Source organism: Pantherophis guttatus, chromosome 13 (genome assembly GCF_059756535.1).
Source record: "Pantherophis guttatus breed Tessera chromosome 13, ASM5975653v1, whole genome shotgun sequence".
NCBI classification, from domain to species: Eukaryota; Metazoa; Chordata; class Lepidosauria; order Squamata; family Colubridae; genus Pantherophis; species Pantherophis guttatus.
In genome coordinates, this window is record NC_142075.1 from 20,226,386 (window position 1) to 20,244,022 (window position 17,637).

Consider the following 17,637-nt stretch of genomic DNA (forward strand, 5'->3'; position numbering starts at 1 on the left):
TTCTAAGGTGGGGGAGGGAGACAGCTTCCAGCAGCCAGATTTGAGCTCAGAGTTAGAGAAGCCCCAGTGACTGTCTCAACGTTGTTGGCTCTCCAGTCAAGGATGCTGAACAGTACTGGGTTTCAAATCCCGGCGCTACCAGTTCGCTATTGGTAGCATGTGGGCGCGCATGCGCAGAGCGTTTTTGATGACGTCTGGGCGGGTGGGCGGAGTCTCCCACTGCCACCACTACCGGTTTGCCTGAACTGAGGCGAACCGGGAGCAACCCATGGCTTGGTGGGCGAGCTGTGGCTTAGTGGGCGTGGCAGGGGAAGGATATTGCAAAATCCTCATTCCTTCCCCACTCCTGGGGGAAGGATACTGCAAAATCTCCATTCCCACCCCACACCTGGGGGAAGGATATTGCAAATTCTCCATTCCCAACCCACTGTGGGGCCAGCCAGAGGTGGTATTTGCCGGTTCTCCGAACTGCTCAAAATTTCCGCTACCGGTTCAACAGAACCTGTCAGAACCTGCTAGATTTCACCCCTGGTGTAGAGACTCCTGCTTGGCTGGGTGGGTGGGTGGGGGAGGGGTTGGACTAGATGACCTACAAGGTCCCTTCCAACTCTGTTAAGGTTGCAAGAGTCCAGTCTTCCCTCTCCATCCCCCTCAAACTGGGATGCTTTCTCAAGCCCTTTAAAGCTTCTCTCAGAAGAGAAAAAAACATCCAAAAAGGGGCTTTTCACCTCGGAAACGTGCCGTTTCTATAAATGGCACAGGGCTGTGCTTGGTCACGGCGCTGTTCTGTTGCATTCCTTCCTGCCCAGAAACTCCTGCTTATTTGCGGCAGCCATCTGATAAAAGCAAAGCCACTTCATCACAAAGCACTTTGTTGTGACAGCGTGAAGCTGACGGTCTCCAGATCCAGCCTCTCACAGACTTCTCCTTCTTCAAGCAACGTTTCTGGCCAACGGTTTTGTCTCCGTCTCTTTGCTCTGTGGCCTCGTTGAAGGTGAAATCTCCACCGAGGAGGAATCATTCATTCGGGCCTTGAGGGAGCCACCCAGGCTGTTTTCTTGGCTACGCTACGGGAAGTCATGAAAAACGTAAATCCCTTCTTTAGAGATGTTTTTTTTAAAGTTTCCCATTGGATCTTAGGGATTCCCAGTAATTTCCTGTCCTTTCTACAGGCAGTCCTTGACTTAATATAATGTAATAACAGAGGTGGAAGGGGCCTTGGAGGTCTTCTAGTCCAACCTCCTGCTTAGGCAGGAAACCCTACACCACTTCAGACAAATGGTTATCCAACCTCTTCTTAAAAACTTCCAGTGTTGGAGCATTCACAACTTCTGGAGGCAAGTTGTTCCACTGATTAATTGTTCTCACTGTCAGGAAATTTCTCCTTAGTTCTAAGTTGCTTCTCTCCTTGATGAGTTTCCACCCATTGCTTCTTGTCTTGCCTTCAGGTTCTTTAGAGAATAGGTTGACTCCCTCTTCTTTGTGGCAGCCCCTGAGATATTGGAAGACTGCTATCATGTCTCCCCTAGTCCTTCTTTGCATTAAACTAGACATACCCAGTTCCTGCAGCCATTTTTCATATATTTTAGCCTCCAGTCCCCTAATCCTCTTGGTTGCTCTTCTCTGCACTCTTTCTAGACTCTCCACATCTTTTTTTTATATCGTGGCATCCAAAACTGAATGCAGTATTCCAAGTGTGGCCTTACCAAGGCCTTATAAAGTGGCCTTAACACTTCGTGTGATCTTGATTCTATCCACTTAAAACAGTTCGTTTAGTGACCTTGGTGTGGCTTGGTGGGCATGGCAGGCGAAGGATACTGCAAAATCCCCATTCCCTCCCCACACCTGGGGGAAGGATATTGCAAATTCTCCATTCCCAACCCACTGTGGGGCCAGCCAGAGGTGGTATTTGCCGGTTCTCCAAACTACTCAAAATTTCCGCTACTGGTTCTCCAGAACCTGTCAGAACCTGCTGGATTTCACCCCTGAAGCGACACGTGCCAGCGGTCTTACCTAGAGAAGGTGGCCTAGCTTTGTCAGACCCAGGTGCTGCTGTTTTGTAACATCGTCACCAAACTATTCAAGGACATACATAAATGAATGAATGAATGAATGAATAAAATAAAATAAAATAAAATAAAATGAAATAATAAAATAAAATGAAATAATAAAATAAAATAAATAAAATAAATAAAATAAAATAAAATAATAAAATAAAATAAAAAATAAAATAAATAAAATAATAAAATAAATAAAATAAAATAAAATAAAATAATATAAAATAAAATAATAAAATAAAATAAAATAAATAAAATAAAATAAAATAAAATAGCTAGCTAGCATCCCAATGACATACTTCTGGCCAACTCAGGGCTTTCTGTTCTGTTTTGGGACCACGACAAAGTGGCTCCAGAAGTCAGCGCTGGAGGAAAGTAAATTGTGTACCAGGCGCATCGGCCATGTTCTGCGCAAAGCCCAGCAAACTGCAGCTGGTGAAATCATCCATCGCTTAGCACGATGTGTGCACTGAAGCATCTCAGGGAAAAACACAACCTGCCTAAGCTTCTTCTTCCACAGAAAAGACTCCGTCAGTGCGAGATGGTCGGCTCCGAGATTTAACGCTGCGTTTTTTCCCCCCAAACTCAGCACAATACAGGGAGTCCTTGACTTATGACCACAACGGAGCCCAATCTTTCTGTTGTTAAGCGAGACATTTGTTTGGTGAGTTATGTCCCGTTTTGCGACCTTTCTTGCCCCGGTGGTTAAGTGAATTGTTGCAGTTGGTCGTTTAGTAACACGGTTGTTAAGTAAATCTGACTTCCCCGTTGACTTTGGCTTGTCAAAAAGGTGGCCAAAAGGGGATCCACGTGATCTTGGGACACAGCAACGGTCATAAGTATGAACCGGTTGCCAAGCGTCTGGATTTTGATCACGTGACCCGTGGAATTGCTGCAAAGGTTGTAAGTGTGAAAAATGGCCAGAAGTCACTTTTTTCCAGTGCGGTTGTAACTTTGAATGGTTGCTAAATGCACTGTTGTAAGTTGAGGACGACCTGTAACAGAATAACGGAAAGGACCTTGGAGGTCACAGGCAGAATTCAACAGGTGGTGCTTTTCCCAGCATTGAGATATAGAATTGCCTTAGGGGAACAGGTCTCTCTCTTTTCTTTTCTTTTCTTTCTTTCTTTTCCTTCCTTCCTTCCTTCTTCTCTCTCCTCCCTCCCTCCCTCTTCCTCTCTCTCCTCCCTCCCTCTCTCTCCGCCCTCCCACTCCCTCCCTCCCTCCTCTGCCCTTCCTCCCTCTCCTCCCTCTTCCTCTCTCCACCCTCCCTCCCTCTTCCTCTCTCCGCCCTCCTCCTCCCTCTCTCCGCCCTCCCTCCCTCTCCCTTCCTCCCTCTTCTCTCCTCCCTCCCTCTGCCCTCCCACTCCCTCCCTCCCTCCTCCTCTCTGCCCTCCCTCCCTCTCCCTCTCTCCGCCCTGCCTCCCTCCTCCTCCCTCTCTCTACGCTCTCCCTCTCCCTCCTTCCCTCTTCCTCTCTCCTCCTTCCCTCTCCTCCCTCCCTCCCTCTTCCTCTCTCCTCCCTCCCTCCCTCCTCCCCCCCCCGTCTCTCCATGTGCCATCATCTCCTTTTTCACACAAACTTCTGGAAGACCCTGGCAGGCTACCACCTGATTTATAGACTTCTGCCTTGCCTGTTTGTTCCCAGCAAGTTATTTTAAAAAGCAGGGGCAGAGATGAGCTGGGTGTTTGGAGCAAGATTTGCCTTAAATAGTCAAGGCAAGAGGGAACAGCAGCCTGAGAGGAAGGAGGGAGTCTGCCAAGGGGGCTCGGCAGAACACACCGGCTCCCTACTAGCTTGGGGAAGAGCCGAGTTAATCCAGTTTAACCCTTTAGGATTAGGCTGGGAGGATTGCCATTTCGCTTATTTTATTGATCAAATTTAGGGACTTATGGTGCATTTGACTTCAGACGCTGTCCTGGACCTCGGGAATTCGATTCACACAACCTGCAAAGTTAACCATATTTTATTGAATGAGCCCAATGCCTGGAGTCACTCACAAGGCACAGAATTAACAAGCTGACCATGTGAGATCCCTCCATTCTGCAAAGGTTTGCAGTGGATCTCCACTCTCCCAAATTGGAGCCGAGATCCCTCTCCCGTGGCTATCGGCAGCATGGATGGCCAATGGGATAGATCTTGGCTTTCCTGTAATTGAACTACCACCGAGGAAAGGCCGAATCTAAAATTCAAGCAAGATTCTAGTCCTCATGGATAAAGGTCTGATTTTTAATAGGAACAGAGGAAGTTACTAATCCGTAGACTCATAGGGCTGGAAGGGAAGTCTTTTAATCCAGGGGTCTCCAACCTTGGCATCTTTTAAGACTTGTGGACTTCAACTCCCAGAGTTCCTCAGCCAGCAACGCTGGCTGAGGAACTCTGGGAGTTGAAGTCCACAAGTCTTAAAGATGCCAAGATTGGGGACCCCTGTTCTAATCCAACCCCCTGCTCCAGGTAGGAATCTCATATCATCCCAGTCAAATGGTTGTCCGGTCCGTTTTTGAAAATCTCTCTCGTGATGGGGCACCCCCAACCACAGGAGACAAGCTATTCCATTAATTAATGGGTTAATTCATTAATCCTTAGTTAGGTCTGCATCAGGTTGCTTTAGCTCAGTGTTTTTCAACCTCAGCAACTTTTTAAGACGTGTGGACTTCGACTCCCAAAATTCCCCAGCCAGCAAGCTAAAACATGTGGACTTCAACTCCCAGAATTCCCCAGGCAGCTCACTGGTTGGAGAATTCTGGGAATTAAGTCCATGTGTCTTAAAGTTGCTATAAAGTTGAGAAACACCGTTTAACTCAATCTTGTTCCCACAGGACTGGCAGAAATTCTCCTGGGTTTTTTTTTTTTCCTTCCTTCCTTCCTTCCTTCCTTCCCTCCCAGTGGTTAGAATGCAGTATTGCAGGCTAACTCGGCCCACAGTCAGGAGTTCAAGCCTCACCAGGCTCAATGTTGACTCAGCCTTCCATCCTTCCGAGGTGGGTAAAGTGAGGAGCCAGATTGTTGGGGGCAAGAGGCTGACTCTGTAAACCGCTTAGAGAGGGCTGTAAGTCTATTCCTTCCTTCCTTCCTTCCTTCCTTCCTTCCTTCCTTCTTTCCTTCCCTCCCTCCCTCCCTCCCTCCTTCCTGGGATGCTAAAGCATGCCGCTGGACCCTTCTCACCATACAAAACAGTTGCTCTGTCCCATTGCATCGGTCCTTCTCTCCCCCCACCCCACCCCCCACCAACAGAAAAGTCTTCAGGCACCTGAAAAAGATCTCCGGTGGACGTTCAGCCAGACATTTATTTCATGAGTTACAGCCTTTTAACTGACTGGTTGCTTTTCTCGCCAGGGTTGGCTGTTTGAAAAAAAAAATATTCCCGAGATTCTACTTGCGTGCAAAACCAGCGAAGGAAACCAGGGAAGGAGGGTGTCATTGTCAAAACTGGTCAGGGGCTGCAGACGGTGATTTTTCAGAGAGCATCTGTACCTTTAAGGGTGCCCAGAGGGCAATTTTCTTTTTATAGGACCTCGATTTTCCATTGCAGGGATCCGGTGAAACACACACGGAGAGATTTTCCTCCCATGTTCCTTCCTAAAAAATAAACAAGGGGCCCACTGCCATTTTTCCCTGAAAAGAAGCCAAAAATTCAAGCCTCCAAAATCAAGCAGACTTTCCCAAGCAAGCCAGAGGATGGATTCACACGTTGCCCTGAACTGTGGTTGGTTAGCCAGGTTTAGTGGCTCAGCAACAATTGTACGAAATCGGCAACGAATAGCCGTAGCTGTAGCTTCTGTGCAGGGAGGGTACCCACCCACCCAGCCGACTAGATGATGTAATTCATGGACCTGACTGAGCCATGTGGCCGGGGTTTCATAGTGTGATGTTCAAGTAGAGTTAGTGAACCAACCAGGGTTTATTTTAGGTGGTACATATCGTTGAAAGTGGTTTTTGCTTTTTGCTTGCAAGTGTGACTCAGGGTGATGGATCAGAGGAACCAATAGTTTTTGGTTTATTGAATGGAGGAGGAAGAGGGAGGAGGAGATGGAGGAAGAGGAGGAGGAGGAAGAGGAGGAGGAGGAAGAGGAGGGATGAAGAGGAGGAGAAGGTGGAGGAGGAAGGGATGGAGGAGAAGAAAGAGAAGGGAGGAGGAGAGAGGGATGATTTGGAGAGGAGATGGAGGAAGAGGAGGAGGAGGAAGAGGAGGAGGGATGATGATGAGATGGAGGAGGAGTAGGAAGAGGAGGAGGGAGGAGGAGGAAGAGGAGGAGGGGATGGAGGAGAAGAAAGAGGAGGGAGGAGGAGGAGGAGGAGGGAGGGAGGGATGAGATGGAGGAGGAGGGATGAGGAGGAGGAAGAGGAGGAGGAGAAATAGACTGGTCTCCACATGTCCTGATCTATTTAACGGAGAGGACCTCAGCTGAGTTTTCAAATCAAGATGTAGTGAAGGAAGCCTTGGAGGACTCTCGTAGCTGTGGCTCCTCAGACCTGGGGCTCCGTCCTGGGGGGGGGAGGGGGCAGAACCCACTCACGCTGTGCCTCCAGCTTGGCTTGGCCTCCTTGCCTAACGAGGGAGCCAGGAAGGGGCCGAGCTTCCCAGCCTTCCCCTTTGGGGGCCCAAAAGCCGAGCTTGCATTCCCCGGAGGAAGGTGGGTGGGAGAGATAAAGACACTGGCAGGGCCCTGGCTTCCATAAAAGGCTTGGCCTGTCACATCATCCAGGCCTGGGATGTCTCAGCTACCTCCCCTTATGTGTGTGTGTGGGGGGGAGAGATGGAACTCCCCCTCCTCTCATCAGTGCTGGTGGCTCTGGATCTCTCGTCCCTCCCCACTTCCTCCCCACAGGCTTATCCAGGGGGAAGGGGCGGCCGTGGGGAGGGACCAAGCCCTGCCAAGGGGGTGAAGGCTGCTGCTGGTGCCGCCAGCTCCGCCTAATCGGTTGTGTGATTTTCGAGAGCCAAACTGGAACCGAAGGCGCCTGCTGTGAAATGTCGGGTCCGTGACATGGGACCCAGCTTCTCTCAGCTCCCTGCCTCCATCCTGCCCACCTGCCTGGGCGCTTTGCCAGAGAGGTGCCTCCGTCTCCCAGAATGCTCAGCGATTCTCAGGTAGGCAGGGAATTCTGGGACTTGAAGGCTGAGCTAGGGAGGCCCATCCATCCTCCGGAGCAGGGATGTCCAAGCGTGGCCACTTTAAAGACTTCTTGGACTTCAACTCCCAGAATTCCTTAGCCGGGGATCTGGTTGAGGAGGAATTCTGGAAGTCCACAAGTCTTTAAAGTTGCCAAGGGACCCTTGTTCAGAGATGTAACAGTAACAGAGTTGGAAGGGACCTTGGAGGTCATCTAGTCCAACCCCCTGGTCACGCAGGAGACCTGTACTAGGGATTCGAACTGCCGACCTTTCTGATCGGCAAGCTCAGTGTCTTAGCCACTGAGCCACCTAGTCAGGCGTTTTGGAGGATGTCTATCCTCCAAAATGATCTTGGTTGCATTTATACCTCCAACCATGGTTGATCCCCTCAGCCGCAACCCTCCAACCATGTTTGGTCCCTCAGCTGCAAACATCAAACTGTGGTTGGTCCCCTCAGTCGCAACCCTCTAACCGTGATTGGTCCCCTCAGGCACAACGCTCCAACCGTGGTTGGTCCCCTCAGCCACAACCCTCAAACTGTGATTGGTCCCCTCAGCCACAACCCTCCAACCATGGTTGGTCCCTCAGCGCAACCGCAAACCGTGATTGGTCCCCTCAGCCTCAACCCTCAAACCGTGATTGGTCCCCTCAGCCACAACCCTCAAACCATGATTGGTCCCCTCAGCTGCAAGCCTCCAACCATGGTTGGTCCCTCAGCCGCAACCCTCAAACCGTGATTGGTCCCCTCAGCCTCAAACCATGATTGGTCCCCTCAGCTGCAACCCTCCAACCATGGTTGGTCCCCTCAGCCTCAACCCTCCAACCGTGATTGGTCCCCTCAGCCACAACCCTCAAACCATGATTGGTCCCCTCAGCCGCAAACCATCTGGGTTCCTCCCCAGGCCTAAACCCCCAATCCCCAGTCCTAGACATAGCTGGCTTCACGCCGCACACTAATCGCTGCATTCGGGATGCGGTGTGAATCCCAGCCTAGAATGGGTTCCAGGAAACAGCCCAAAGGCATCTGGTGGCCGCAGCATCCATCCTCAAGGAAGAGAAAGCGGAGCAGGTGCCTGCAGGATTGTGCCGGAGACCCTCCGTCTTCTGCAGTTTGGGAGGGTCACCTCTCCCCCACCCCATCCCCAAGGCAGCAGCTGAGTGGAGTCTCCACCTGCACGCCTGGCTGCAGCCGTCACATTCGATCAGTATCCGGCAGCCACAAAGCACTTAGACGGGGCTCCCTCGCCTCACTGAGCACACGCTACATTCCTAGAGCCCGGAATTTTCTCCAGCTGGTACAGTTAAAGAAACAGACCTCATCAACAGATTTTTCTTTTTCCAGGCAGATGTCTCTGTTCCCGCCTGCTGGCTCCAAAACTCTCCCCCCCCCACCCCCCCGTAAAGCGTGGCAGGATTGTCCCCAGGATGTGGTCAAGATTGTACATTGGTGTGATGGAAGCTTCTCCCTCTTCCTCCTCCTCCTCTGGATGTTGTAAAGGTAAAGGTTCCCCTCGCACATATGTGCTAGTCGTTCCCGACTCTAGGGGGCGGTGCTCATCTCCGTTTCAAAGCCGAAGAGCTAGCGCTGTCCGAAGACGTCGCCGTGGTCATGTGGCCAGCATGACTCAATGCCAAAGACGCACGGAACGCTGTTCCCTTCCCACCAAAGGTGGTTTCTATTTTTCTACTTGCATTTTTTAGGTGCTTTCGAACTGCTAGGTTGGCAGAAGCTGGGACAAGTCACAGGAGCTCACCCCGTTACGCGGCACTAGGGATTCGAACCGCTGAACTGCCAACCTTTCGATCGACAAACTCAGCATCTTAGCCACTGAGCCACCCCATCCCTTTCCATGTTGGATGTTGAGGGAGATACAAATTTCTGGTTCTTGTTCTTCTGGCAGCCTCCATCATTGTTAATGGATGCTATTGTAGAGTGTCTTTGATGGTCTCTCTCTCCATCTTCTGGCTCTGCCTTGTGTTCTTTGACCTTCTCTTCTTTTCCCCCCAATTCAATTCAGAATAGAGCTGGAAGGGACCTTGGAGGTCTTCTAGTCCAACCCCCTGCTTAAGTAAGAGACCCTGGCCTATACCATTTCAGATAAGTGACTCTCCAGTCTCTTCTTAGAAGCCTCTGGAGATGAAGCATCCACAGGTTCTGAGAGCAAGTGGATCCACAGGTTAATTGTTCTGTCAGGAAGTTTCTCCTTAATTCCAGGTTGCTTCTCTCCTTGATTAGTTTCCAGCCATTGTTTCTTGTCCTGCCCTCAGGTGCTTTGGAAAATCATAGTACTTAGAGCAGTGGGTTTCTCAGCCTTTGGAACTTTTAAGACAGGTGGACTTCAATGCTAGCTGGGGAATTCTGGGAGTTGAAGTCCATCCATCTTAAAAGTCCCCGAAGTCGCAAAACACTGATTTAGAGAGACATCCCGCTCTGCCCACTGCATCTGTTTGGAGCCCAAGGCCTCTATTCTTCATTCTTCCCCTGCTAAGGCACGCCAAAGCAAGCCATGCAGAGTGGTGGCGTCTGCAAGCCACCAGGGGACCAGGGGACAGCCATAAAATATTGAGCAACGTCTCCATTCCCTGCGCAAGTTGAGATGATGGAAGCTGACGCAGTGTGCAAAGGAGGCGGTGGGGGTGGAGGGAGGGAGAGGGAGAGAGAGAGGAGGATGCAAAGCTTTGCTGCTTTGCTGGTCTTCCGAAGAGAAATCCTCTAAAGCAGTTCTTGGCCTTGGGAGGCATGGACGTGGCTTGGAGGAGCCGTGATCCAGCCACAGAGGACGAAGAGTGGCATCTGGAACCAAGAAGCGTTCTACAAATGCAAGCCATCTGGACAGGCCACTGGGGTGTGGCCAACACGGGTGATGTGTCCTCTACTGCAGGGGTCTCCAACTTTTGCAATTTTAAGACCTGTGGTCTTCAGCTCCCAGAATTCCTCAGCCAGCAAAGCAAATTCTGGGAATTGAAGTCCACAGGACTTGCCAAGGTTGGAGACCCCTGCTCTACTGGACCTGAGAACAGCATAGTGGGCAAGTGACCAGACAGTGAGGTTGTCCAGAACATCTCCAGAATTGGTCCCAGCTTTGATGCTCACTTATTCAGAGCCTGTCCCAGTTGTCCTCTCCTCAAGACATAATGTGGGAAGAGGATTAAACCAGGTGGATGGAGAAATTGTCTCAGCGGTTACTGCCCAGGATACTGCCCAGAGCAGCTGGAAAAGCAGAACAGACAAAGCAACAAGTAGGAAAAAAACGATAAAAAGGAGACAAAAATCAAAATAAGAATGATTGATGAAATAAACCAAGAGGAGAGCATTTTAAGGGACGTTAATCAGGAACTGAAGACTTTTTTGGGAGAGGAACAGGGGTAAGAGTAGATAATTTGAAACTGAGACAATGGAATAGGGCCGAGAAGGGAGAAATATTTAATAGGATTGGCCAAATAGTGGAAGCAGGTAGAGAAGATCCAAGAGAGGAATATGGAAGACAAGCTAAGAAATGGAAAATCAAAGCTTAAAGCGGGTGAGAGATGATGGGTAAAAAAGGGAATATTTTTTTCAAAATAATAGTGAGACAAGTTAAAATAGGGTTGGAAGTTAGAGAAAGGGGGATTAATACAATATATATTTTCAAGGTGAATTAATAATAAGAAGGGAACCTAGACTTTTAATGTTGGTAATTTTGAATAGGTCTGAATAATATGGTGAAGGCTATAAAAATAACATACAGAAATATGGAATAAGCATTTTCATTTCAGCCTTTCAATTCCAGCTGCAAATTCTATTGAAGTTTCTCGCTCTCTCTCCTTTTAAAGGCTACACTGCCATCTACTGGTTGAGGAGGCTAAAGGCCGCGCAGCCAGATTCCATTCTAAAATTAGACATTTCACTAAAAATTAGGCATCTCAGCATCGCAATTCTGACTTCCTTAATAGAAGGCCACAACCTTTTCTCAGATCAGTACTCTCATTTTATCTGGCGGTGGAGTAAAATCAAATATCAGATCTGGTCAGGAGCATTATTGGCTGAATAAATGCAAGGTTTTTGCCAATCCTCTTGCTTTGTTGAATAAACTTGCTATCAGATCAGAACCTACAATAAGGTGGGATCTTTTGGTGGGATCTGTGTATTATTGTACGTTAGGAGATTTCTGGGAAAAGCTTAAAATGTTAAGAAGACGTTAATGTACCATTGAATCATACAGGTGTTCCTCCTGTAGCAACTGCCTTGTTAGGCTACTATTTGTAACTACAAGGTTGATGAAAAATTAATGTTGCAACCCATCCAAGATCTTATTCTGCCCCAGCTACGGACCCCAAAGAAAGCAGCACACACAAAGTCTGTTCAAACCTTAGTTTACTAAATAAACCAGTTTTTTACAACAATGGCTGTTAATTAACTGCATTAACAGCTGCCAAAAATTCAAAGAATAATACTGAAAGCTTACTGTGGTTGGCAGAATGCCCAGAAGCAATTTGCAGGAAGCTGATAAGCAAGACAAGACACAAAGGTATGTGAACGGAGTTGTTCCCTGCAAATTGCTTCAGTCGGTGTTCCTCCTTAAATAGGCCAATTAGCCCCAAGCCTTACTCTCAAGGAGACCTCCTCCTGAGGAGCCACTCCTGCCTTTTGGCAGCTCTGCGCGCCCATGCATTGAGAAGAGGCTCCTCCTCTTCTTCCTCTTCACTTATGGGAGCTTCTAGAGGTTCTGAAGGCCCTGGCTGAATCCCTGCCTCTGACATCACATCTTCTCCAGCCTCCTCATTGTCCAACTTGAGTGCCAACTGCACAGGCTGCTGGCGCAGCACCACACCAGCCTCCTCGCTGTCAGAATCAGCTACTAGCTGCAAGGCCGCTGACGGGCCACAACAGATCTTTCTCAAAAATCCAGGCCCGAGCACAAGGTAGGGCGATATTAAGCCATGTTTCCAGCATTCAACCGACATGTGATCTATTTACTTTTGATTTAGTGCAGCGATGCACCACTCCTATTACTCAAGGACTGTACGAGATTCCCAAAGTAGGCTCTGACTGTTTGCCAGATCCATTTCCTTTCCCTCCCCATTCAGAGGCTCTGGGGCTGCAAAAGGGATGGATGTCAGGAGGCCCCATCCAGTGCAGTGCGTGGGCTGAATTTTCCACACTCCTGCCTTAGCGGTTGTGTTTGCACAGCGGACTCAATCTCTGGCTGAGACTATTGGTTAGCTTTCCCCCGAAGTTACTACAGTATCGTATGGATTCATTTGGACATGAGTTTTAATTTGGCAGAAAGCAGGCGTGTCCTCAGGGTCTGGCCAATGACAATGGGATTGAAGTGATTGGCTTAGCTTGTTTTTTTTTTAAAATATGCATTGCACAAAGGAATTACCCAAATGCGTATTAATTGAGATTAGTTAGTATCAGGTTATCAATAGGGCTAGAAAGTAGTTGAATTCAAATTCCCCTGAGTTTGATGAGGCATTCATTCATGCATAGACTGTACTTGCAAGACTTAGGCTATGAGAACCATAATTTATTCAACTCACCTACGCTCCAGAGCAGTGGTGGGTTTTAATTTTTTTTACTACGGGTTCTGTGGATGTGGCTTGGTGGGCGTGGCAGGGGAAGGATACTGTAAAATCTCCATTCCCACCCCTATCCAGGGGAAGGTTACTGCAAAATCCCCATTTCCTCCCAATCAGCTGGGACTCGGGAGGCAGAGAATAGATGGGGGCGGGCCCAGTCAGAATTTTTACTACCGGTTCTCCGAACTACTCAGAATTTCTGCTACCGGTTCTCCAGAACTGGTCAGAACCTGCTGAAACCCACCTCTGCTCCAGAGTTTTTATGAAACCATCAACAACAGACACAGTATGGTTCATACAGCATTGTACTCTAAACTATTATTTTATTCTTCTGTTCAAATCCTGTCCAATTCTTGCAGGTTGCCTGGAAAAGTCCTCACAGTTTTCTGGGCAAGTAGAAGTGGTTTACCATTGCCTCCTTCCTAGGGCTGAATGTGACTGGCTGGCCAAAGGATAACCAGTTGGCTTTGTGCCTTAAGGCAGGACTAGAACTCACAGACTCCCAGTTTCTAGTCTGGTGTTTTAACCACTACAGTAGAGTCGGCCAGTTTATGGTTTGGCGTCAGGCAAACCCAACTGAACAATCCTTAGCAGCTTTTAAGATGTGTAGACCTCAATTCCCAGAATTCCTTGGCAAACATGTTTGGCTGGGGGATTCTGGGAGTTGAAGTCCACAGGGCTTAAAGTTGCTGTGGTTGAAAAACACTGGTGTACATTCAGAGGTGGGCTGCTGGGTGTTCGCACGGGTTTGGGAGAACATCTAGCTAAGATTCTGTGCAATTCGGAGAACCCCCAAATCCCACTCCTGATTGGCCCCGCCCTTCCCCATCCCTCCCAGGAGTCCCCATGCGGTCCATTTTGGATGCAGGTAAGTGCAGAGCGCACACGGAGGCTCTGGAAGGGCGAAAAATGGGCCTACTGGAAGTTCGGTAAGGCCAGAAATGGGCCTGTTTCCAGCCTCCAGAGGGCCTCTGGAGCCTGGGGAGGCCATTTTCGCTCTCCCGGAGGCTTGAGAAAAGCCTCCGGAGCCTGGGGAGGGCAAAAACACTCCCCCATGGAGGCCGACTAGGCCACGCCCACCCAGCAACCAGGGTAGAAAAAGACAGAGATACACCCCCCCAAAAAATAGGTGGAACACAAGGTAATCCAAAAACAGCAGTCTAATTTAGAACATCTGGATATCAGGGAATCAATGTGTTTTTTAAATAAAGACAGGCCTATCCCCCCTGAAGACCTCAACTCCCGAATCTGAATGAAACCCACCTAAGGGCTTCACTGGGGCTGCCCCATCTGAACCCCAGGCATCCTTTGGAGCAACAGCTGGAGAGGGGGGTGGGGGGAAGGCAGCCTGGGATTTCTGCATGATGCCTTGGGTGTACTGCATGCACATTATTTGTGCCTGTTTGGGCTGCCGGCATTTGGCTGGGGACTGGCACATTGTCCCTGACTTCCGTGCCGAACGCAGCCCAGGGAGGGGAAGCAGCTGGCTTGAGCCCCGGCAGGGAGCTGTCGCCGAAGACTGGTTCCCACGGCCTCCTGTCCTTCCTGCTTCTGCTGTTCTTGGAGCTGGGCCAGGCGTCCATTGGAGGAGATTTGGAAATGGCCAGAGGCCGGGGCAGTTGTGCTGTAACAACATCCTCAAGGCAGCTTCTCTCATAGCAAGAGCACTTAAGATTTATATGCCACTTCACAAGGTTTTACAGCCCCCTCTAAGCGGTTTACAGAGTCAGCCTATCGGCTCCCGAACAATCTGGGTCCTCATTTAAGCCACTTTGGAACGATGGAAGGCCGAGTCAACCTTGAGCCTGGTGAGGCTTGAACTCCTGACTGTGGGCAGAGTTAGCCTGCAATACTGCATTCTAACCACAGGGAAGGAAGGAAGGAAGGAAGGAAGGAAGGAAGGAAGGAAGGAAGGAAGGAAGGAAGGAAGGAAGGAAGGAAGGAAGGAAGGAAGGAAGGAAGGAAGGAAGGAAGGAATAGCACTTAGACTTACAGCCCTCTCTAAGCGGTTTACAGAGTCAGCCTCTTGCCCCCAACAATCTGGGTCCCCATTTTACTGACCTCAGAAGGAGGGAAGGCTGAGTCAACCTTGACCCTGGTGAGATTTGAACTGCCAAATTGCCAGCATCTCTTCCTCCAGGTGACTGAACAATCTCTGGTCTTGCCCAGCTGCGGAGAAAGTTCCCAAAGCTTCATGCCTTACTAGCTTTCCTCCCTTCCTTCCCACTCTGGGAAGAGGCAGGAAAAGGCTGGGGAAGATCCAGGCCCACTCCCTTCTCTCTGTGGCCACCTTCAGCTGACTTCTTGCCGTTACAGGTAATCTTCCACTTAGGGCCACACGCTGCAATGGTCATAAAGTGTGAAAAATGGTCGTAAGTCACTTTTATTCAGATCATTTCGAACGGTCACTAAACAGACTACTGTAAGTCAAGGACTACTTGTATTTCTCTTTCTCTGGCTGCTATGTATTTCTCAAATAAGGTAAAGGTAAAGGTTCTCCTTGCACATATGTGCTAGTCGTTCCCGACTCTAGGGGGTGGTGCTCATCTCCATTTCAAAGCCGAAGAGCCAGCGCTGTCTGAAGACGTCTCCGTGGTCATGTGGCTGGCATGACTAAACGCCAAAGGCGCCCGAAACGCTGTTCCCTTCCCACCAAAGGGGGTCCCTATTTTTCTACTTGCATTTTTTACATGCTTTCGAACTGCTAGGTTGGCAGAAGCTGGGACAAGTAACGGGAGCTCACCCCGTTACGCGGCACTAGGGATTCGAACGCTGAACTGCCGACCTTTCAATCGACAAGCTCAGTGTCTTAACCACTGAGCCACCGCATCTGTTATTTCTCAAATAACCCTCCTGCAAAACATGAGATCAATTGGAATAATTTTTTTTTTCTGGCCTGATAATATATTCCATAGTGCTGGAAGTGAAGCAGTAACCCCCACTCCCCATCCTTTTCCCATGTGAATCCTAAAAATAATATAAAGCACATTCCAGCTTCCTCTAGCAACAATTAACTGGCAGAGCGGCCTCTGTGAGAAAGGCCAATTTTGTTTTTCCTGAGGCCTATAAATAGAACTTTTCCTCAAATATGGGATGCTGAATCAGAAACGGGGGGAGAGATGACAGCCATCGGCTTCGTTTGAACTTGGGTTCCAAAATGACTTTGAATTTCCCCCCCAAAGTGAGCTACGTTTGACTGAGGGAGAGTCATAGCCAAGTAACGCTGCCAGACAAATTTGTGGTCTTTGGAACATGGGCTGAGCTTGCGCGTAAACCAGAGTTGAACAAACCATGGTGTCATGTGTGAATGCACTCACGCAGCGTACTAAGATGGCTGATTGAGTGTAATAGTGAAGGGGCTAGCCTATAAACCAGGAGACAGGGAGTTCTAGTCCTACCTTAGACATGAAGTCCGGCTGGGTGACTTTGGGCCAATCACCCACAGCTTCTAAACTGAAAGTAGGGGCACAATGATGACAAGTTAGAGAGCTTATTGAAACGTTGCCAAAAAGAAAACTTCTAAAGTGTTGGTTAGGATTTTAGCCAGAGTTTCAAAAGACCTTACAAAGTGTTTTGTTGGGATTTTGGAGGATCTTAAGTTGGGATTTTAGCCAGGATTTTAAGCATTTCAACCAACAGACTTTTAATGACGCGGGAAAACACCCGAGATTTTAACTTATATACATATATATATATATATATATATATATATATATATATATATATATGTATGTATGTATGTATGTATGTATGTTTTTTGAGGTTTTCGCAGGTGTTTGTATGTAGGTCTTTGGTTATTCGGGTTTTCTCCCACGTAGAATTGGAAGTGTCTTGGCAACGTTTCGACGAAGTCTCATTCGTCATCTTCAGGCTGGTGTTTTCGGCTTCGTGCTTCTAGGAGCAAGCACGAAGCCAAAAACACCAGCCTGAAGATGACGAATGAGACTTCGTCGAAACGTTGCCAAGACACTTCCAATTCTACGTGGGAGAAAACCCAAATAACTAAAGACCTACACACACACACATATATAATTTGTGTATGTATGTATGATATAGACACACACAGATTATATATATTTGTATATTTGTATCTATACATATATAGATCTATATTAGTCTCCCAAAGGGCAGCAAACTGTTTGCTTGTTGTCTGGAAAAGCCTAGAACTAGTGAATTGTGATTTCACTGAACTATGGCAGCATTTTAAAATCTTGGTTTACGTAGGAAAATACCCGGTTGAGGAGAAATACATATATATACATACATACACATACATACACAAATATTATAGTGTGTGTGTGTGTGTGTGTGTGTGTGTGTGTGTGTATGTTTTCTTTTCTTTTTGTAGACCTTTATGTGTATTATGTGTAGGAAGAACCTGGCTAAAGATATATATATATATATATATCTTATAATATCTTATATTATATTATAATATAATTATAATATAATCCGTGTGTGTGTCTATATATCACACACACATATATATATATGCAGATTGTTTTGTGTGTATGCATATATATATAATAATTTGTGTGTGTGTATATACACACACATACACACACAAATAATATATATAATAATAATAATAATAATAATAATATATATATATATATATATATATATATATATATATATATATATATATATATATATATATATATATATATATATATATATATATATATAAAAAATAATCTCTGTGTGTCACGCACAGACCCATGCTCAGGAGCAGGCGGATAAAAGAAGGTAAAGCGCAGCCCTTCCCCTCAGGACGCCCCACCTACCTCCTCGCTCCGGCGTTCCCGGCAGCGCCTGCGCAATACTCCGGGGAGGCGGAGTCTCCGCGCGCTCCCCCCGCGTCTTTGTTTCGAGCGGCCTGTTTCCCAGGCAGCCTGGCGG

The 17,637-nt window shown here is 48.0% G+C and overlaps 2 long non-coding RNA genes across 2 annotated transcripts; one reads left to right on the forward strand and one right to left on the reverse strand.

Moving 5' to 3' along the window:
* Nucleotides 1-5,331: 5,331 nt before the first annotated feature.
* On the reverse strand, nucleotides 5,332-17,626 carry LOC132711153 (uncharacterized). Its single transcript, XR_015729808.1, has 3 exons — nucleotides 17,523-17,626; nucleotides 14,797-15,076; nucleotides 5,332-5,636 (listed from the first exon to the last, which is right to left on the reverse strand). It is a non-coding gene; the product is annotated as an uncharacterized LOC132711153 (long non-coding RNA).
* LOC148112174 (uncharacterized) lies at nucleotides 6,902-11,556 on the forward strand. Its single transcript, XR_015729809.1, has 2 exons — nucleotides 6,902-7,149; nucleotides 8,516-11,556. It is a non-coding gene; the product is annotated as an uncharacterized LOC148112174 (long non-coding RNA).
* Nucleotides 17,627-17,637: the final 11 nt, after the last annotated feature.